The sequence below is a fragment of the Melozone crissalis genome, unplaced genomic scaffold (genome assembly GCF_028551555.1).
Source record: "Melozone crissalis strain CALT ecotype California unplaced genomic scaffold, PUWL_Pcris_2 ptg000114l_1, whole genome shotgun sequence".
Classification (NCBI taxonomy): Eukaryota; Metazoa; Chordata; class Aves; order Passeriformes; family Passerellidae; genus Melozone; species Melozone crissalis.
The window spans coordinates 2,646,913-2,669,474 of NW_026535891.1; the positions used below are offsets into that span (position 1 = coordinate 2,646,913).

Consider the following 22,562-nt stretch of genomic DNA (forward strand, 5'->3'; position numbering starts at 1 on the left):
CATACTGAAAACCCCTTTACCGTAGCCGTAAGTCCAAAGTCCTGTTAAATCCTTTTGCCAATCCATCCCCTTAATGTGCCTTTTTTGTAAAAAGACAGTCAATAAAAAGTTGATATGCGGCTTGCCTTTCCATACCTATATATCGTAACTGCACTTTGCAGCTCCTCAAGGTCGCGGCCGCACGTTTCGGCCAGGCCCGTCTTTACAGTCGCCCAGGGCACGGCGCATCTTGGCGGGTTTTCCTCCGCTTTTTTCTCTGCGCTTCTTTGCCGTTCCGGCTGCTTTTTCGATCTTCGGAACCCGACCCGTTCTTCACTTCCCATGGTGTTTGCTATCACGTCCAGGTGTCACCATATATTGAAGTGCAGGGGAGAACGACCATCCTGGTAATGCATCGAACTCCGATTTATTGATCAATCAGTCACTTTATATAACAGTGTTAATTAACTTCATGCATATTGCAAAATCCAAGCTCACGATAGGCTAACAGAGGAAACTCTAAGCACTCCTTTTGTTTTACAATACCTACAATTGTTTATTAAAAACAGAACCAACGTTCCCACTGTGATATGAGAGTTTCCCAAAACTTCCATATCTGCTCGCCAGCTTTTCCTAGACAGAGTGCTTTACTTGTTATGGGAAGACTATCTGAGAACCTTATTATTTATAAAATCAAGCCTGGGAACTGCTTTAGGAACTGCTTTACTTCTACCTTTTACTTTTCTCTCAATTGTATGTCTTCATGGCCTTTTTCTTTAAGCCATTCTCCAACACCGGACCACTTCACTGTCACTGAGAGTGGCACCTACACATGTGACAGACCCGGCACCAGGCACAGCCCCTCTGTGACAGTCTCAAATGGTGAGAGGGGTTTGGTTGTCTCCAGGCTTGCACCTGCAGGGATCTCAAGGTCTCTGGGTATGCTCTGCTCCATGGGTCACCTCCTGTGTGACCAGAGCCCATCCCCTGTACACGGGGAGATCCCAGAGCATCTCAGAGTGGAGGGACCCCAGTTCTGGATTCAGGGAACCCTGCTGCACTGGATGTGTCCCAATTCAAGGGTCCCTGAGAAAACTGAATGCCACAGATGTCCTAAGACTCCCATGTTCCACAGCCCGACTGGTGCTGCAGGTGCTGGCGCAGGAGCTGCTGGAGGGGGACACGGTGACACTGCGCTGCCGGTGCTGGGCGAACATGTCGGTCACTGGGGTGCGATTCTACCATCGGGACAAGGAGGTGGAGAGGTCACTCAGTGGGACTGAGCTGTCCCTGTCCCCTCTGCAACTGAACCACAGTGGCCACTACAGCCGTGGGGGCCAGGTGGACTCCAAGGTGGCACCGTGGGTGCACTCGGCTTCAGTGATAGTGACAGTGCATGGTGAGCACCCCACAGCCGCCACCCTGACACCCTCACAGCCCCTCCCCAGAGACTTGGTCTCACAAATCTCCCTCCCCTCTCCTTCCCAGAGCTCTTCTCGGTGCCGGTGCTGGAGGGTCCCCCTTCTCTTACTGTGGGATCCCCCCTGACTCTCAGCTGCCTCAGCACCCCCAGCCCCCTGCGGCCCCGAGCCCCCCTCCTGCACCTGTTCTACCAGGACGGGCAGGTGGTGGGGCACCCGCAGGGGTCCCCGCAGCTGCTGGTGCCCGCTGTGGGGGTCTCCCACTCCCCACTCGGGGAATTACAGCTGTGAGGTGCGCTCCGATGGGGGGACCGTGCAGAAGAGCAGCGCCCGGCTCCACGTCACGGTGTGCTGTGAGTGTGGGGATGGGCACAGGGAGCCCCCACAGCCTCCTCGGAGGCCCCTGCCCTGTCTGGGGATCCCCATAACTACCCGGGTCCCCCATCCTTTCCTGGGTACCTCACCAGATCCCCCAGCCCTATGTGGGTACCCCCATCTTTCTGGTAATCTTTTTCCACATCCCCTCATTCCTGCTGGGGTCACCCTCTGTGTCCCCCAATTCCTCACTGGGATCCCTTCATCTGTCCCTGATTCAACCTCAGCCCTCTCTGATCTTGCTCCATGGTCCTCAACTCTCACCATTCCCTCCCTGGTTTTACATACTCTTCCTGGTGTCTCCCCCTCTTCCTCTCCAGGTTACTCATCCTTGAGCCCTCCATCATTCCTTGGGGTCCCGTTCCAAGCCCCCCTCCTATCTCTCTGCCTCCTTTTCCTCACTGGGGTCCCACTTCCCCTCTCCCATCCCTCCCCACCACAGGTCTCTCACTGTTCCCTGGTGTCCCTCCATCCAAGGGGTCTCGCCCTTGGGGGTGTCCCTGTCAGTGCAGCCCCCTGGGGGACAGGTGGCATGCAGGGACTGAATGGTGCTGAGCTACGAGGTGGCTGCAGGTCCCCTGTCCTTCTCCTGGCACCGGGAGGGCTCAGGGGCACTGCTGGGAACCGGCCCCTGCCTGGAGCTGTGCCATGCTGGGGACAATGACAGCGGCCAGTACCGGTGCCAGGTCAGCGACGGGGACAGCGTGGCTGAGAGTGACCTCCTGAATGTCACCGTCCTGGGCAAGCAGGACCCTCGGTCTGGGGGTGACCCCTCCCACGGCACCCCCATCCCACCTTGCCCGGTGCCAGCCCTGTCTGTGTCCCCACAGTGCCCGTAGCCAATGCCACCATCAGCCCCGGTCCCCTGTCACACCAGGTGCATGCCGCTGACCCCGTGACCCTGCGCTGCTCAGTGCAGGTGGGCTCAGCCCCTGTCACCTTCACCTGGCTGCACAACAGGCAGGAGGTGGCCCGGGGTCCCCTCCTGGAGCTTGGAGCTGTTGATGTGGGACATTCGGGCACCTACCAGTGCATGGCCACCAACCAGCTGGGACAGGACAGTGTTCCGGGCACTCAGCCCAGAGCTGGTCCTGGCTGTGACAGTGCGGGGACACAGGGACACAGGTGGGGTCACACTGGGTCATATGGGGGGTGCAGGACTCCTGGGCTTCTGGGTGACACCAATGTGTCCCTCTCTGTCCCCAGCAGTGGCTCTAGGGCTCAGTGGGTCCCTGCTGTTCCTGCTCCTGCTCCTGGCTGTCATCAGGGGCTGTTACCAGTGGCACTGCTGTGGTGGGTGACAATACGGGGTTGGGGTTCCCAGGGATTGGGGTGAAGCCTCCCCAGGGTATGAGGGCCATAGGGTGTTGCCAACAGGTCCTGACTTGGGAGAAACTGATCCTGCAGAGACCTCAGCTGGGGGTCCTGGGGGATTTAGGGAGGTTGTGCGGGATTGTGCAGGGAAGTTGGGGGTTCTGTCAGGGGTTTTGGGGGAGTTTTTTGGACTGCGGGGTCTCAGTGGATTCAAAGGTTGGTTTAAGGTATTTTGGGACTTTTAAAGATGCTTGAGGGTCCCAGGGACAGTCAGGGGTCCTGATGGTTTTCAGAAGCCCTGAGAACCCCAGAGTCACCCCTCATGCTTTTCTTTTGCAGCCCTCAGGAAACAGCAAGAAAGGTGAGTGAAGGACTCCAGGTTTGAACCTCCATTTTACCCCCACAACAAAACCCCCCCATGCCCACAGACGCCCCCTTATCCCTGCAGGGCCCCCCCAGAGCCCTCGGCCCCCCCCAGAGGTGGGGGAGGTGCTGTACAGTGATGTCGTGAGCACCAAGAAGGCAGGTGGTGAGTACAGGGGGGACACGGGGGACATCACACACGGGTGTCACCCTCAATCCAGGTCCCCACAACCGGCGTCTCCCACAGGGCCGCCCCGCACCACATCCTCCCAGGTGACTACACAGAGCTGCCAGGACCCCACCAGAGGCAGCAGGACCCCAGGGACATCTGCGAGAACGTGCTGTGACACAGGGGGAACAGGGGGCACTGGGGTCCCTGCCCAAGGGCATCCCCAGCTCCCATGGGTGCCCATCGTGCCCAGGGAGTGGCCACAAGTGGGGGCTCCCATGTGGGGCTGCCCAGGGCTCCCCGTTCAAGTGCTCCCAGTGCTCCCAGTACCCCCAGAGGCTCCCAATTTCCTCCTCTACTACCAGGAGGCACAGGACCCTTGTCCCTTTTACTGGACCCAAATATCAGCTTTTTGATTAAACCAGAAGAAACAGTTTTTGTTTGTTTAGCTCTGCCCTGTTTGGCTCAGGAAGGAGGAGGGTCCCGCCTGGTTGTTGAATCAAAACTTCTCAGTTCTCAAGATTCAGAATTCAAAGGGTCACAAAAGGAACAATTTCCAGGGAAAGCACCCAACAAGGAACAAACCCCAGAGGTTTCCCCTGGCACGATTCCTCCACCAGGAGGAACCTGGCAGGTCCCAGAACTTCACTGCTCTGATGGCCAAAGTGGCATTTAGGAGCCTCTGGATTCTCTTGTCCCCTGTCCCAAACCCCTCCTCTGCTGTGTTTCCCCCAAAATGATGTCAGAAAGGCCCTGTGGGGGTTCCAGAGCCTCCCCCTTTGCCAGGGCAGTCAGGATCAGGCCATGGCACAGGGTGGGGTGTCAGAGACAGGAAAAGTTTGATGTCTGGAGACATTTTTGAACACCTATGTCTGGCAGGGGTGCGCCAGACCTTGCTTTTTCTGAGACAGGGCCTCATCTGTCCATCAGTCTGTCAGCCATGGCACACTGGGGACATTGTGACATTCTGCCAAAGCCAGCTCCTGAGTGGCCAGTGGGGTTTGGACACACCTCCGAGAACACACAGGGGTTAAAAGCAGAGCTTTGTTCCTGAGAGTTTCTCTTGGGACTTTGAGGCAAAGAGGTCAGATCTCCCTCCCCCGTCCAGCTGCTGCTGCTGGGCAGGGGAGGGGCAGCCATGGTGGTAGGCCTGGGGCTGGACAGAGATGGAGGGGGTGAGGAGGCCCTTGAAGATAGAAGGGTGGAGGAGCACGGAGTCATCCGGCAGCCCCCCCCCCCCCCCCCCCCGCCAGGAGAGAAAGGAGAGCCGGCGACAGAATGTGATAGCAGCCGGCCCAGGGGGAGAAGGGGGGAGTGCGGCAAGAAGGTGCCCGGCAGGGCAGTGTGGGAGTGCCGGAGCTCTCTGAGAGAATGAAATTTTTAACCCTTTCCTTACATGATTGAGACCTTGCAAAAATGCTGATCCTCCTGGAGCTAAATAAGAAGAGAGATAAGAGATGAGGTAACAAAGATTAGGCCCGAGGGAAGTGGAAAAGACTGGCTGAGTGTAGGGAGAGATGACGGAGTGGCCTTTCAGCTGGACTTTTCTTGTGTAGCCATAGACTGAACCATTTTTATTCCTTTGACACAGAGACTGCATTTAGAGGGAGGCAGTGCCTCAAAACCAGGAGGACTCAGTGTGGGTACCCCTCGGCCCCAGGGGGTGAAAAAAATTGGTGGGGACAGATGTCCCAAAAGAGAGACTGTGCCTTTTTTTGGAGTAAGACAAGGCATCCTTAAAAGACAACCCTAAAAGCAGCTCTAGTCCATGCACTGTGGTGAGAGCACTGGGCATGGAAAGAAGATATCACCATGGCAAAAGGACTTTCCGGGCGGTGCTGAGTGACATGGAAGCACATGAGGTTTCAGCGTGTTTACAGGAGAAGCCTATGGTACAAGAAGGACTCCTCTGCTCTTCATGAACTGAAGATTGAATATTCTAAAGGGTGGTGCCGGACTGAGAGTTAGTGATTTGGGAGAATGTATTGCATTAGGAAATTTGGTGGGGGGGAGGAGGAAGGTGCTTTTGTAAGGTTTTCATTTTTTTTTTCCGTTATAGTTTTTTCCCTCTTCTTTTCTTGTAGTTTAGTTAATAAAGTTTTCTTTATTTCTAAGTTGGAGCCTGCTTTGCTTATTCCTGGTCACATCTCACAGCAGACACCAGAGAGAAGGTATTCTTGTAAGAACACTAGCTTTGTGCCAAGCCTAAACCATGACACTTGGTGAGAGGGACAAAGTGATCAATTGCTGCATTTCTGGACTGGTTGTGTGACAGCTGGCCCTGCAGGGGGGCTTTCCAGTCAGCCCTGCTCTAAAAACCATCAAAGGCCCTCACAGAGCCACTGCTTGGGCTCCCTTTGGGTTTTGTGCTTCTTGCAGGGCTGAGCAAACCACAGGCAGGCATTTTTCCCCCACAGAATTCTCACCTCTGCAGTAGCTCTGAAGTTGCCAGAATCAAAGCCAAGAGGGCAGGAGGGAACCCTTAGGTGCTGGCTGCCACCTGGGGCTGGCCAGAGCAGGGCTGGGCAATGGCCATCCCTGTGCAGTGGGGCTGGGCCATGGCTGGGCCCCACCCTTGGATGGCCACTGGCTTCAAGGAGCAGGAGTTTGGGAGCTCCTTCCTGCCCGGGGCTCCATTCCCCAGCTGCTCTTGCTGCCTCAGATCCTGCAGGGGACGAGCAAGAATGGAGAAGTCTGGAAACACCAGGAGCTGCCATCCCCCAGGACAGGAGCCCCTTGTCCAGCATGTGTCCCCCCTGCGACAGGATCCCCCCAGGACATGAGCCCCCTGTATTTGCCCCCCCCCAGGGCAGAACCCTCCTCCCATGTGACACTCAGCACAAACGGCCTGTTCCATCTGCTGCAGGACAGAGAAAGTGAAAGTGTAGGCAGAGGGAAAGCTGACTCCTCCATCCCCCACAGCCTCCCCAGCCCTCCCTGCAGACCCCTCACCCCTGCTTCACCCACCCTGGGCTTCCCCCAACTCGTTCCCTGCTCAGGAGCTCCCCAGGATCATCAAGGCATGAACTGGGAGGTTGTGAAATTGAGGGGTAAAAGGAAGGAAATGGAAATGAAGAACGGAAAATGCCCCTGGAGGTTGTAGTGGCACAGACCCAGAGCACCTCTGAATCCCCTCCTGTTGCCCCCCCCAAATCACGGGCAACTCAGCAGGCAGCGCTAGCCCCTGAGTCTTCCCAAAATCTGAGGCACGGAGGGAAGGAGCTGTGACCCACATGCACATCCCATCACAGTCCATCCCTGGCAAACTCATTTCCCTGGGAAGCTTACCATGGGACCCCCATTCCTTCTCTCTCCCCTTCCTTGGGACCCCCATACTGGAGCTGTCATTGCCCAGGATCTCCATGGCCCAGAACCCCATTCCCAAGGAACCCTCTCCCATTCATTCCTTCCCCTGAAATCCCCCTTTCTACTGGGACCTTAATTCTCCCAGGTCCCCCCATTGCCCCTGCACCCCATCCCTGGCACAAAAATCCCCTGATGAGGGATTTATTACTAAAAAATTTATTACAATTAAAAATTTTTCTATATACCCTTTTAAACTTTTTAATCTACTTTACCTTTCTCCTAGTCTCATCTCAAAACAAAAAAGAAATAAATACTTTCTGATAAATGCACTAATAATTAACCAACACTAAACCCACCACATTAATTATTACATTAACTGAAATATCTCAAATTAGCAAACGAAAACCATGGCACCAAATTCCTGAAGCCCACCTTCCCCTGAGACTCCCATCCCTGAGTCCCCCCAGCCCTGGGGACCTCCATTCTCATGGCACCCCAACCCCCGTGACTCCCCCTCCTCATGACCCCAATTCTCCATGGACCCATTCCCTGGACCCCCATTCCCTGGACTCCCCATTCCCCTGAACACCCATCCTGGCTCCCCAAACCCCCTGAGCCCCCCTGCTCCTGGGAAGCCCATGTCCCACCTGTCCAGAGACAGGCTTGTCCCCAGCATGTCCCCACCCTGCCCACAGCCTGCCCCCAGCTTGTGGCCACCCTGCCCCCACCAGGTGCCACCCACACATGGGGACGAGATGTGACCTCGCTTCCTTCCCCTTCATCCGAAGAGCCGCCAGCCAGGGGAGCAGTGGCCACAGCAGCAAGTGACAGCCAGTGCACATGGCTGGGGACACCGGGATGGCTGGGAAGGTGGCACTGCTCCTGTGGGGTGAGTGCCCCGGGCACGGGCCGCACTGGTAGTACCCCAGGGATGGGCACTGGTGAGGCAGAGAGTGGTGGGGAGGGGGCACAGGGGAGCTGCAGGGTTCCCTGAGGTTCCCAATGCCAGAAGAGCCAGAGCATGAAGTGACTGGGGTCATGAGGTGGCCGTGGGGACAGGAGAGGGTGAACAGGGCTGGAGGGATAGGAATGTGGGCAGAGGCATCCTGGGGCTAGGGCAGCTGTGGGGACAGGGACACAGGGATGCAGGGATGCAGGGACAGGGAGAAGAAGACAAGCACAATGTGGATGGGCCATGGAGACAGAGGCCATGGGGCTGGCGGGGGAGACCTGTGCTAGCACAGTGTCCCCATCGAGACATCCGTGCCACACCAATTCCCTCAGGGGGACAGTTCAGGGACAGCCCCTATGAACCATTCCCCTGTGCACAACTGTCCCTGTGGTGCCACACTCACTGAGCCCTGTCCCTTCTTCCTTCCAGCCCAGACCCTTGGCCTCGCTGGTGAGTCCTCGGGGGATGCCAGGGCCCAACCCTGCTGACTCCAGCCCCACACTGGCCCTGGGAGACTGGTGTCCCCTGTCACCCACAGGTGCCCAGACCACCCAGCTCCTGGTGGAGCCCCCCTGGAGGCTGGCGGTGCTGTGGGACCAGGTGACACTGACCTGTCAGGGCTTGGGGAACACTGGTGTCACCACCTGGTACAAGTATGGGCAGCGCTGGAGGCAGGAGAGACACAACCGCCTCACTGTCACTGAGAAAGGCAACTACACATGTGAGAGACCCGACACTGGTCTCAGCCCTCCTGTGACAGTCTTAGATGGTGAGGGGGGTTTGGGTGTCCCTATCCTGGCACCAACATTGACCCCAAGGGCTCTGGGTGGGCTCTGCTCCATTGGTCACCTCCTGTGTGACCAGAGCCTGTCCCCTACTCTGGGGGCATCCCAGAGCATCCCAGGGCTGGCAGAACCTGTTTGTGGATTTGGGGATCCCTGGTGTGCTGTGTGTGAGCCAATATGGGGGCTGCGATGGCATTGGGACCCGCCAGGTCCCCGCAGTGTAACAGGGCCCCTGTGTCCCACAGCCCCATTGATGCTGCAGGTGCCGGCACAGGCACTGCTGGAGGGGGACATGGTGACACTGCGCTGCCGGCGCTGGCGGGAAAACCCAGTCAGCTCAGTGTCCTTCTACCACGAGGAGAAGAAACTTCAGGAGCTCCGCGATGGGACAGAGCTGTCCCTGTCCCCTCTGCAGCTGCAACACAGCGGCCGCTACAGCTGCAGGGGCTGGGTGAAATCCACGGTATCACGAGGATGGGAGAAGTCGGAATCAGTGACCGTGACAGTGCATGGTGAGCACTCCACAACTGTCACTCCAACCCCCCCACAGCCCCTCCCTAGTGACTCGGGCTCACAAATCTCCCTCCCCTCTCCTTTCCAGAGCTTTTTACGGGGCCGGTGCTGGAAGTTCACTCTGAGCCCACCAATGGTTCCCCCCTGACTCTCAGCTGCCTCAGCACCCCCAGCCCCCTGCGGCCCCGAGCCCCCCTCCTGCACCTGTTCTACCGGGACGGGCAGGTGGTGGGGGGCCCGCAGAGGTCCCCGCAGCTGCTGGTGCCCACCGTGGGGTCTCTCACTCAGGGAATTACAGCTGCCAGGTGCGCTCCGATGGGGGGACCGTGCGGAAGAGCAGCGCCCGGCTCCACGTCACGGTGCGCAGTGAGTGCAGAGATGGGCACGGGGAACCCTCACTGCCTCCTTGGGTCCCCTGCCTAGGTACCTCCATTACTGCCCCATTCCCCCCATCCCTCACTGGGTCCCTTCACCCATCTCTGAGTCAACCCCACCCCTCTCTGCTGTTTCCCAGCAGTCCCCAAGTCCCACCATACCCTCTCTGGGTCTCCATACCCGCACTGGGGTCCTTCCATCTCCCGCTCCATGTGTCCCCTCATTAAATCCCCCATCCTTCCTTGGGGTACCTATCCAAGCCCCTCCCCCCCCGCAGCTCTGCACCTCCTCTCCCCTCCCTCACTGGGATCTCCCTGCCCCTCCCTGACCTCCTCCCAAGTCCCTCAATGTCCCCTGGTGTCACCCCTTCCCGCAGGGGTTCTGCCCTCAGGATGTCTCTGTCAGCACAGCCTTGTGCTGAGCTGCACCGTGGCCACAGGGACAGGTTGCCTGTCCATTTCCTGGTACCCGTGAGGGCTCGGGGGCACCGCTTGGCACTGGTCCCACCTGGAGCTGCACCACACTGGGGACAATAGCAGTGGCCACTGCCAGTGCGGGGACAGCATGGCTGAGAGTGTCCCCCTGAATGTCACTGTCCTTTGTGAGCGGGACCCTCAGACTTGGGGTGACCCCACCCATGGCACCCCCATCCACCTCACCAGGTGCCAGCCCTGTCTGTGTCCCCACAGTGCCTGTGGCCAATGCCACCATCACCCTCAGTCCCCTGTCACACCTGGTGCGCTCAGGAGACAACGTGACCCTGCGCTGCTCGGTGCAGGTGGGCTCAGCCCCTATCACCTTCACCTGGCTGCACAATGGGCAGGAGGTGGCCCAGGGTCCCCTCCTGGAGCTCAGGGCAGTCGATGTGGGACATTCGGGCACCTACCAGTGCATGGTCACCAACCAACAGGACGGGCACCAGGCACTCAGTTCAGAGCTGGCCCTGGAGGTGACAACACAGGAACAGGGCACAGGTAGGGTCACACAGGGTCACATGGGGACTTCAGGACCCCCGGGGTTCTGGGTGACCCCAATGTGTCCCTCTCTGTCCCCAGCAGTGGCCGCAGGGGTCTGTGGGTCCCTCCTGTTCCTGGTTCTGCTCCTGGCTGTCATTGGAGGCTGGCACTGGTGGCACCACCCAGGTGGATGACAATGGAGGGGGAATGGGGGTCCCAGGGATTGAGGTGAAGCCCCCACAGAGTTCAGGGTCCAGATGGCGGCACCAACAGGTCCTGACTTGGGTGAAGCTGAATCCCCAGAGATCTCACCTGGAGGTCCTGGGGGATTTGGGGAGGTCCTGCAGGGTCGTTGTCCTGGTTTAGGACGAATTAGGGGAAATCTCCAAAAGGGAGTCCCCCCCCCCAAAAAAAAAAACCTCCAACCACCCCTCTCCCCTCAATACCGGGTTCGGGAAGGAATTCCTTGGAGGAGCAAAGTGGAAAACAAAACCTATTTATTGACAAATCACAAAAGAACACTCCCCAACACAAGAAAAGAAAAGAAGACCAGTCAGTGTTGTGGAGGGTGCCGAGCATCTCTCGCAGGCTCCGGAGATCCCGCCGGACGTCCCAGGTCAGGTCCGGAGCCGGTCCAGTATCTTCAGGGGAGGGTAAGAAAGAGAGGACGAAAGAAAAGGGGAAAAAAAACCAGCGCAGAAAGCAGCAAAGGGAAAAAAGGCAGCTATCAGCTAGGGCTAAGGCAGTAGCAAGCAAGCAAAGTGGCAAGCAAAAGCGAGCAGGCCAGCCAGCCAAGCAGCCAAAAGCCAAAAGCCAAAGTGCAACCAGTCCCCCTCCCTCCTCCCTCCCCGCCCCGCCGCGGCAAGACGGCCGGGGGGGGGGGGGGGGGAAGAGAGAGAGAGAGAGAAAAAACACAGCTGCCAGACACAACACACGATATTGGGATAAAGTATTGGGATAAAGGTTGTCACCCCACGACACTCCACCCCTTATCCCATATCGTGAACATACAATAAAAAAGTTTCATTTCACTTACTCACACCTTTGACACTTACGCATTCCTCTCATCTTACTTGCTCAGACCTTTGACACTTACAGTTTCCTTCTGTCTCACATTCAACAAACAATGACATTCATATATGAGTCTCACCCCACAATCGGGTCTCCCTGAGGTACACACCGTGTTGTTCCATCTTTCTGCATTATCCACCATGTATAACCTGGTCCTTGAGCAAAAACAATCCCACGGATGGGTTTGTCTGTACTCAAGGCAGGGTTGATCCATACTGTCTTTCCCAACAAACCTCTGACATGGGCCACTGGGGCTTTATCCCCATCTACTATATTAAGGAGCTCAGACTGAGCAGGACCCGCTCGGTTGGTGGAACCTCGAGTGTTAACTAACCAGGTAGCCTTCGCCAAATGCTGCTCCCAGTTTTTTAAAGACCCCCCACCCAACGCTTTTAAGGTGGTTTTTAACAATCCATTATACCTTTCCACTTTCCCTGCAGCTGGTGCATGATAGGGGATATGGTATACCCACTCGATGCCATGTTCCCTAGCCCAAGTATTAATAAGGTTGTTTTTAAAATGAGTTCCATTATCCGACTCAATTCTCTCGGGAGTACCGTGCCTCCAAAGGACCTGCTTTTCAAGGCCCAAGATAGTGTTACGAGCTGTGGCATGAGACACAGGGTAGGTTTCCAACCATCCCGTGGTGGCTTCTACCATGGTCAGTACATAGCGCTTGCCTTGGCAGGTTTGAGGCAGCGTGATGTAATCAATCTGCCAGGCCTCCCCATATTTGTACTTAGACCACCGCCCACCGTACCAGAGGGGCTTCACCCGTTTGGCCTGCTTAATGGCAGCACACGTCTCACAGTCACGAATAACCTGAGAGATACTGTCCATGGTTAGATCCACCCCTCGGTCTCGTGCCCATTTATAGGTGGCATCTCTACCCTGGTGGCCTGAGGCATCATGGGCCCATCGTGCCAAGAATAACTCTCCCTTATGCTCCCAGTCAAGATCTATCTTCAACTCCCCTATCTTTGCAGTCTGATGTACTTGCTGGTTGTTTCGCTGCTCTTCATTAGCTCTACTTCTGGGGGCATGGGCATCTACATGCCGAACCTTCACAGGTAACTTCTCTAACCGAGTAGCGATATCTTTCCACTCTTCCGCAGCCCAAATTGGTTTTCCTCTGCGCTGCCAGTTCGCCTCTTTCCATCTCTTCAGCCATCCCCATAGAGCGTTGGCTACCATCCAAGAATTGGTATACAAATAGAGCCTTGGCCACTTCTCTCTCTCTGCAATACCTAGGGCCAGTTGAATAGCTTTGATTTCAGCAAATTGACTGGATTCACCTTCTCCTTCAGTAGCCTCCGCAACCCGTCGAGTGGGACTCCATACAGCTGCTTTCCACCTCCGTTTCATCCCTATGACGCGACAAGAACCATCGGTGAATAAAGCGTAACGTGTTTCTTCTGCTGGCAACTGATTGTATGGCGGAGCTTCCTCAACCCGGGTCACTGGCTCTTGTTCCTCATCCGCGACACTAAAGCTCTCACCTTCGGGCCAATTTGTACTTATTTCCAGGATCCCAGGGTGATTTAACTTCCCAATTCGAGCGCGCTGCGTAATGAGGGCAATCCACTTACTCCAAGTAGCATTGGTGGCATGGTGGGTAGAGGGAACCTTTCCTCTGAACATCCATCCCAGCACCGGTAGTCGGGGTGCCAGAAGAAGTTGTGCCTCTGTACCAATCACCTCCGAGGCGGCTTGGACTCCTTCATAGGCGGCCAAGATTTCTTTTTCTGTTGGGGTATAGTTATCTTCAGACCCCCTGTAGCTCCAACTCCAAAATCCCAATGGTCGGCCTCGGGTCTCGCCAGGCACCTTCTGCCAAAGGCTCCAGGACAGACCATGGCTCCCGGCCGCAGAGTAGAGCACGTTCTTCACATCTGGTCCCGTCCTAACTGGACCAAGGGCTACAGCATGAGCGATCTCCTGCTTGATTTGGACAAATGCTTGCTGCTGCTCAGGGCCCCAATGGAAGTCGTTCTTCTTGCGGGTAACCAGATAAAGGGGTCTCACAATCTGACTATACTCAGGGATGTGCATCCTCCAGAAACCTATAGCACCTAAGAAGGCTTGTGTTTCCTTCTTATCAGTTGGTGGGGACATAGCAGTGATTTTGTTAATAACATCCGCAGGAATCTGACGCCGTCCGTCTTGCCACTTCACCCCCAAGAACTGAATTTCTCGGGCAGGTCCCTTGAATTTGCTCTTCTTAATGGCAAATCCAGCTTTCAGGAGAATATGAATGATCTTCTCTCCTTTCTCGAACACTTCCATTGCCGTGTTCCCCCAAACAATGATATCATCAATATATTGCAAATGTTCTGGAGCCTCACCCTCTTCTAGTGCAGCCTGGATCAGTCCATGACAGATGGTAGGACTGTGTTTCCACCCCTGGGGCAGTCGGTTCCAGGTATACTGCACTCCCCTCCATGTAAAAGCAAACTGAGGCCTGCATTCTCTTGCCAGAGGGATGGAGAAAAACGCGTTAGCAATATCGATGGTCGCGTACCACTTTGCTGCCTTGGACTCCAGCTCGTACTGCAGTTCCAGTATGTCTGGTACAGCCGCACTCAGTGGTGGAGTCACTTCATTCAAGGCACGATAGTCCACAGTCAATCTCCATTCTCCGTCAGATTTTCGCACGGGCCAGATAGGGCTGTTAAAGGGTGAGTGGGTTTTACTGACCACCCCTTGGCTCTCCAGCTCTCGAATCATCTTGTGGATGGGGATCACGGCATCTCGATTTGTCCGGTACTGCCTGCGGTGCACTGTCGAAGTGGCAATTGGTACTCGTTCCTCCTCTACCTTCAAGAGTCCTACTGCAGATGGGTTCTCTGATAGTCCAGACAAGGTATTCAATTGTTTAATACCCTCTATCTCCACTGCAGCTATTCCAAAAGCCCACCTGAATCCCTTAGGATCTTTGTAATAGCCATTCCGGAGGAAGTCTATGCCCAAAATACACGGAGCCTCTGGACCAGTCACAATCGGATGTTCCTGCCACTCCTTCCCAGTCAAGCTCACCTCAGCTTCCAACAAAGTCAACTGTTGTGATCCCCCCGTCACTCCAGCAATGGAAACAGGTTCTGTCCCCACGTGTTCTGATGGCATTAAGGTACACTGTGATCCAGTGTCAACCAATGCTTCATAGTCTTGTGGCTCTGATGTGCCAGGCCATCTGATCCACACCTTCCAAAAAACCCGATTTTCCCGTGCCTCTTCCTGGCTAGAGGCAGGGCCCCTCTAAGCCAGATTGTCCTTCTTTCCTTGGGCGTATGCCTTAGAAGTTCCTTCAAGGTAACAGTTCCAATTCCAGCACAGGCTGCATTCTCTCCGTATCCAAAAAGGGGGGAGGGGGGGATGATAAACAGGTCGCTCGATGCTCCCTCCACCCTTCCACCACATCCGGGCCTACCGTAGATGGGCCACATGGCTTTCCCCTCCCCCAGCCCAGCCAGCAACTGGGCCGGGGGAGGGAGGCCCAGCTCCTTCACGCCGGAAATCCCAAGAGAGCTCCGAAGGACAAGAGCCCTGCTTTTAACCCCTTGGGTTCGTAGTCTCAAGAGGCGGATCCAAATGTCCCACTGGTCAAACTAGGTGCCCATCTTAAATTCCAATCACCCATTGGTAACCACAGCAAAACAACATATCCCAGATGTCCCATTTCCGGTCAAACCACGACAGTCGTGCAGGGACATTGGGGGTTCTGTCAGGGGTTTGGAGGAGTTTGGGGTCTCAGTGGATTCAGTGGGTGATTCAAGGCTCATTAGGAGCTTCAGGGATGCATGAGGCTCCTGGGGGCAGTCAGAGATCTCAAGGGTGTTCAGGGGCCCTGAGGACTCCATAGTCACCCCTCCTCCCTTTCCTTTGCAGCCCTCAGGAAACAGCGGGAAAGGTGAGTGGGGGGTCCAGGCCTGAACCCCCATTTTATGTTCATTACAACCCCCCACACCCCCACAGACACCCCCTTATCCTTGCAGGGGCCCCCCAGGGCCCTCAGCCCCTCCAGAGGCAGGGGAGGTGCTGTACAGCCAGGTCATGCAAAACAAGAAGACAGGGGGTGAGTACAGGTGGGGGGACAGGGACATGTCACCCTAGGGGTGTCACCTCCCATCCAGCTTCCCCCAACCGGTGTCTCTTGCAGTGCCCCCCTGTGCCACAACCCCCCAGGTGACAAATGCAGAGCTGCCAGGACCCCATGGGCAACAGCAGGACTCCAGTGACATCTACGAGAACATGCTGTGACACTGGAGGCACTGGGGGCACTGGAGATCCCTGCCTGAGGGCACCTCCCACTGTGTGTCCGCCTCCCAGCTCCCATAGATGCCCACCGTGCCATGGGGGGGGGGCATGAGTGTGGGGTCCCATGTGGGGCTGCCCAGAGTGCTCCATTCCAGTGCTCCCAGTGCTCCCAGTACCCCCAGGAGCTCCCCATTCCCTCCCCAGTACCAGGGGGCACAGCATCACTGTCCCTCTTATGGGACCCAAAATGCAGCTTTTTCATTAAACCAGGAGAAATGGTTTTTGTTTGTTTAGCTCTGCCCTGTTTGGCTCAGGAAGGAGGGACCCGGTCATGTTGTTGCGCAGATCTTTGTGGGATTTTTGGGGCTCTGTCTTGGTTTGAAAGACAGGTGTCTGTTAAGGAAGGAAGGAGCTTCTCTGGAAATGGAAAATATAAACCCCTTCCCCCTGAATTATTAAAATTTTGGAATTAAGGGGCTCTCAGGTAAAGATATGGGAGTAGGAATAACAGCAGGAAAATGTAAAAATAAAAATAAAAATTGTTATAAATGAATAATGACATGATTGGCCCTAACAATTAAGCAATGAATACTGTGTGAATATTAAGAGAAGCTTTATTGATGTATAGGTATGTTATTGTAGTTTATTGTTTAGATGCCCTCTGTTCTCCTCACAGTCTCCTTTCCCCATCCTCTGTATTGTCGCCACCAGGCAGCCTGGGTTATTTAGGACAGGTAAAAGGAAGGCGTGTACGTGTGCCCCTCCTACAGGGCAGCTGAGAATGAAAAAGCTCAGTTGCTACTGGAGGGCACAGCATGACAACACCTGACCCACCAATCAAGTTGCAGGAAAGCAATCTCCACCAATAAACGGCAAAGAAGAGTTGACTGACAGAATCTGGGAGGGGCCAGGGTTGGCTGATGCAACCCCCAGAGGTATAAAAGGTGAAGCGCCCGTCTCAAAGATGAGTTGTGTGGTAAGCAGCCATGAGGGAGGCTCCCAGGCCTGTTTTTCCATATTGTTGTGTTTGCCCAATTATCCCAGCATCAAAAAACCAAAAAATATTAGAGGTAGCAGCAATTTTAATTGAAAAGTTTAGAAAATATATAAAATTGGATACACTTGAAATATTAACAATATAATTGGGCTAAAACTAAGGGATAATTTGGTTTCAATAATAGCGCATAAGGAAAAGATAACCACGAGGTATGGAATGCAGGGCCCCTAGACCCTTGCCACCTCACGTACGAGCTTGCCAAGTGAAGATTCCCTCCTTATATGCCATGTGTCAATGTCATCTCCTCCCATTTTCGATTCATCACACTTCTACCTCCGCCCTCATCTCCACCTTTACCGTGCATGCGCCACCACTTGTTTTGGTGGTCACACAAGTCTTTGGGGGTCATCACTGATGAAGGCCTCTATTCTTCATCTATGTCCTTTAATTCACCTTTGGGTTACACATGCACATCAAGCCAGTACAATGAAAGCCAAAACTAACATATTACGGCATTTAAGCATCAAAGTATAAATCTCTTACAGCTGGCATTTTCCTGGGACCCAACCAGATTGTCCCTTCTTTTTGTTAATTTTTAGTAACTGTTATCTCTTGCTTTTTCCTCCTGTCCTTCAACACCTGCAGGGAGAGGGGGTGCAAGCTCTCCTATCTCTTTCTATTTTGGCATTACAACTTTTAAATGTTTTATTATTTGCAATTATTAATTGCTGTATCAATATTGATTGCGGTTTCAATTTTACAGCACAAATCATACCAATTTTCCATACATGGAATCCTTTTGTTTTCATTGCTTGTTAGGACTATAAAAAAAATATTGTTGCTGCGTGATTCAGAGTCAGCCCGTGTGTGTTAAGTGTAGTCTAGAGGGGATAAAGAGAAGGAAAAGAGAAGTACTAATACATCCTGCTAAGTATGGAAATTTAGATAGCATGAAGAATGAATAACACAAGAAGTAAAGATGGTATAAAAAGAGTCCACTAGAATGTAATTTAGCAGATGAGAAAGATTTGGCAGGAATCCCGGAGGGTAATTTTTCAAGGAAAGGTAATCTGATGAAATACTCTTACCCAATAATAGGCTTGGCATCAATTAGAAATTGGTGAAAAGTGACCCCAAATGGAACTTTATGATCCATTGTTACAGTTGATGTTATTTTTAAGACAAGAAGAAAAATGAGATCCAGTGATATATGCAGATATCTTTTTTACCCTGAAGAATAAACCTGAGTGTCAGAAAGAATGTGGCTTTGATTTGGCCCCACAGGACTTTTAGTCCTAACTTTGGAAAGAGATAAGAGGCAGAAAAGAAAGAGATGTCGTTCAGCATTCAGCATAAGGCAGAGATGTTTGAAATTGGCTCAAATGCACCAGGAAGATTGTGTTCTAGGTGTCCAAGACTTACAGCCGAGTTAGCCCAGGCCAGCTCGGGTACACTCCCCCTCAGGCAACCACTCTGCCCCCTGAATGAAAGCCAAATGGCAGTGAGGATGAGATGAATAATCCAGGTAAGGGGAAAATTTCAGAGACCCCCAGTGACAAGCAACACAAGGAATAAAACCAAGAAAGCTTTGCCTTTAGTCATCCCCTTAAGGCAAGTCTTGAGTCCCCCAGGAGAAGCCATGTGGGTGAACATCTGCTTTTCTACTAGTAACCTGAAGAGTTGGTGGGAAAAAGTTAAAATGGATAGAGAAAACCCTAGCAAAGTAGCAAAAAGATTGGAGTTCATAGTCAAGAGTCAAGAGCCAGACTGAGGTGATACTGATTTCATGTTGACAGAGCTAACCAAACCAGCAAAAGAGTTGGTGATCAAGGTAGCCAGAGCACGTGTGCAGGGACAAATTGCTAGTGGAGCCTTACAAGGTACAGTGGACCAGCTGTGTCCTATTGTAAGCTGTTGGGACCAGCGGGAGAAATGCAGCACACAATATGAGTGATCAGCAAATCTCAAACTTTATTGATAGGTACACATCTTTATATCAGTGTTAATGAATCTCATACATATTGCAAAAGCGAGCTCACTATGGGTTAGTTACTTATCAGGCAACTATGCCTACTTCTGCATTCTTGTGGATATTTTATTGAAACTTTTCTTCGTACTTCTGCCAAAGATGCTCTCCCCTATCCTACTGTTGCACCAAGGGCACAATGTCCTTGCCTGTTATTGGACACTGACTACTGGCTTCTATACTTGTCCCTTTCAAGCTTAACGAGTGGCATTATGTTGACATGACCTTTCTCACCTAACCAACTGCCCACAAAGCTCTCCACACTTCCCCCGTTTTTCTGTTGAATTAGCATAGTCTGATTAAATGCAGCAGATATCATCCTTTGCACCATGTTCTGTAAGCACATGCAAAAACACGGCAAAATTAACACTACTAACAGAGCTATAATGCCCACTATAATGCCAACTTTAACAACAGAACGTAACCATGATCCTAGGCCTAACGATGAGAGCCATCCATCAATACCGAAACCTGATTCTACCTGTAAGTTTACAATTAACCTTTGCAATTCAGCGAGCTGGGCATGGATGGACTGCGAATGGTCAGAAAGATTCATGCAACACATGCCCTCAAATTCTTCACAGCCATGGCCTTGTACAAGTAAAAGAAAGTCAATCGCAGCTCTATTTTGAAGCGTTGCCTGATGAATAGAATCAACATCAAGCAAAAGGTTAGCAAGTGCCAAAGAGGTGGCATTGGTTTGCTTTGCAAGCCAGCATCCCAACTTATTCAGGGTACCACGGGTACCTGCGGCTGCCACCCCTGGAGTCAGAAAGGATGCTGCAATTATGGCCCCCGGGGACCAAAATTTTACATCGTCCCTACAGTCAGCAGTAAATGCATGGATCATTCTCTTATGTTGACGATGTCGGTGGCTCATGTTTAATATCATGGACGTATTGGGAGTAAGCAGAGACAGCCGTCCAATTGTACATGGCCCAATGTACGTGCAGCATCGATGGGACACCAGGCCAAGCACGGTCCCCACAGATTAAGAAGTAACCTGCTGGCAGTTGAATAGGGTCATTTGATGAGATTGACACTTTCCCTGTGGTATAATTGCACCAAGCTGTTGCATTATGATACACAGCCATGCTGGAAGTTACAATAGTGGAATGGTTTTTTGCTGAAAGCTGGCTTCTATGGTTAAAATTAATACATGCATCTGCCATCACTGAACCTAACAGCTCCAATTCTTGGGGTTCCTGTGGTGCTATGGGGAAGTGAGAAACCCATTGGTCCCAATTATCTACACTTGTCTTAGGATTGTCAATTTTGCAGGTGGGTACACCTGAGGGACATGGCCAGGGACCTGCTGGTAGCCCAACCAAGCAAGTTGTAAATGGATTACCGGGAGAAGATAATGACAGGCAAATAGCCTCCTGGTTAGTTAAGTTTTCCAGGGTGACCCAAATGTTAATCTTAGGCTGAGGTGGGGCCCATGCATGATGAGTTTTCACTTCTCCGGCAGCACCTGCACTGTCTGCTAAGAGGGTGAGGATTAGCAAGGTAACAGCATAAATGTGCCACATCACCCTGGTCTCCCCAGGCGCTGCTTTGAACCACCCAGACACTTGGGAGATAAACATGTTTCCCACAAGTCATTAAGAATGTCTCTTCTTTCCTTTCCCCTTCTTTCTCCTTGATCTGCCCAGATTAAACATCTTTAGGTCTCTCAGACAATTGTCCTACGCTTGGTTGGGATCTTGATCTGCAGAAATTGGACCTATTATACTTGTCTGTGAAAGGGGAATACTCTTACCACACTTAGTCTGTAAAATATGCGACTTGGACTGTCCCAAAGCACGTTTAACTAAATGCTGCATTTCCCACGTAAACCATGCAATAATTTTCTGTTCTGGTGACTCATACAACTGTAACTCTTGGCAGCGAGGTAATCCTGTAAAGGTCCAGAGTTCTGCTTGCCAGGAGCCCAACAGCCAATAAAATTCACAGCTCCTGCACCACAAGTCAGGTAATTGAGTCTGATTAGTACTAAGTAGTAGTAGTACAAACTAGTACCCACTTAGTTTGCTGACAACCCCTGCAAAAAAACAATACCCATGCAGCACACTGTCTATTTTGACAATCAGTACAAGCTAGGTTCCTAGGCCCTCTAAATTCAAATGTAGAAAGCACTTGAAGTAGGCTTAGTATATAATCTAAGGATTTGCACCGATCAATCGCTCAGTCGATAGCCAAACTACACTGTCCTTTCAGCTTAAGAAGTATTGGTCGAAGGATGATCAACAGCTTTGTCTCTACTCGCTGACAGTCTTCTGTGCTCAGTTGATGGTGTTCTGGTGGTTCCATCTAACACAGCTGCTCGGGTCCATTCAGCAGGTACCCATTAGGATCCTGTAGGGGTAGAGACACAAAGATATCCTCGGCCCCAATATAACACCTTAGCAGGACCTTGCCATTGTCCTGTTTTTGGATCTCTGTATTTTACCCATACGTCTTGCTTTACACATTCTTTCTCCTGTAAATAGTGGTGAATTACAGCAGGAACCTTGCTTCCCCCAAAACACACACGAGTGATTTAAAACAAATAAACACCTTAATGGGCTTTCTTGCGGCTCTCTAATATCCTTGTATTTACCTAGATATCTTTTCAAGGTACCATTAGATCTTTCTACGATTGCTTGCCCTGTCGGGGAATTAGGGATGCCTGTCACATGTTCTATTCCCCACATTTGCATAAACTGCTTTATTCTTTTGCTGCAGTAGGCAGGCGCGTTATCTGTCTTAATACACCGTGGCACTCCCATTACAGCAAAGCAGCTGCTGAGATGCCTCTCCTCTTGTCCAGCTTTCTCACCAGTCTGTGCTGTGGCCCATATAAAATGGCTATAGGTGTCTGTAGTAACATGCACATCCTTCATCCTATCAAACTCAGCAACATGTGTGACATCCATTTGCCAGGACTCATTTGTATTCAACCTTCTTGGGTTAACTCCCAGAGCTAACCTGCAGCCCCCATTATGATGACTACATATGGGACAGGCTTTGACTATTGCCCGTGCCTCATCCATAGATATCTGAAATTCTCCAAGGAGACCTTTTGCATTTTGGTGAAACATGGAATGTGACTCTCTGGCCATAGTCTGCCTGGGAGTTGGAGTCATTTGTGTGATTGAGACTAGCTTATCTGCTCATGCATTAGCCTCTCCTAGACTAATATCCCATTTGTGACTTCTGATATGGATAACAGAAAAGGGATGTTTTCTCAGCTTAATCGCCCTCTGTAATTGAATAAACAGCTCATGTAACCTCCTGTTTTGAACTTCTTTTATAGAGGCATCCTCTATTTGCTCACACACTCCTGCAACATACAAAGAATCTGTCACTATGTTGAGGGGCCCCGAAAAATGCATCATGGCCCATACAACAGCCAATAGCTCCATTGTTTGTAACGTATCCAACTCGGAAGCCTGGAGAATCTGATGGTGCCATTGTCCCTTTTCCTGCCAGGTCACTGCAGCAGTTCTTGATTTTCTTCCTGCATCCGTGTTGGCTCTTATAGCATCCGACAGGGGCTTCTGTGATCTTTTTGGGCATTGAATCCAACCCCACTGCCCTACCCAGTTCAATGGTATATTGGGAATATCATCAGTGGCAATCACGCTTCCAGCTCCCAGCAGGGCCTCTTGTAATTCCATACTGTTTATCAGGTACCATGTCAACGTATCTTTCTTCATTGGTA

At 52.5% G+C, this 22,562-nt stretch overlaps 1 pseudogene; it reads left to right on the top strand.

Moving 5' to 3' along the window:
* Positions 1 to 15,836, top strand: part of LOC128948110 (Fc receptor-like protein 3) — a 33,174-nt pseudogene extending 17,338 nt beyond the window's left edge.
* The last annotated feature ends 6,726 nt before the right edge of the window (positions 15,837 to 22,562 follow it).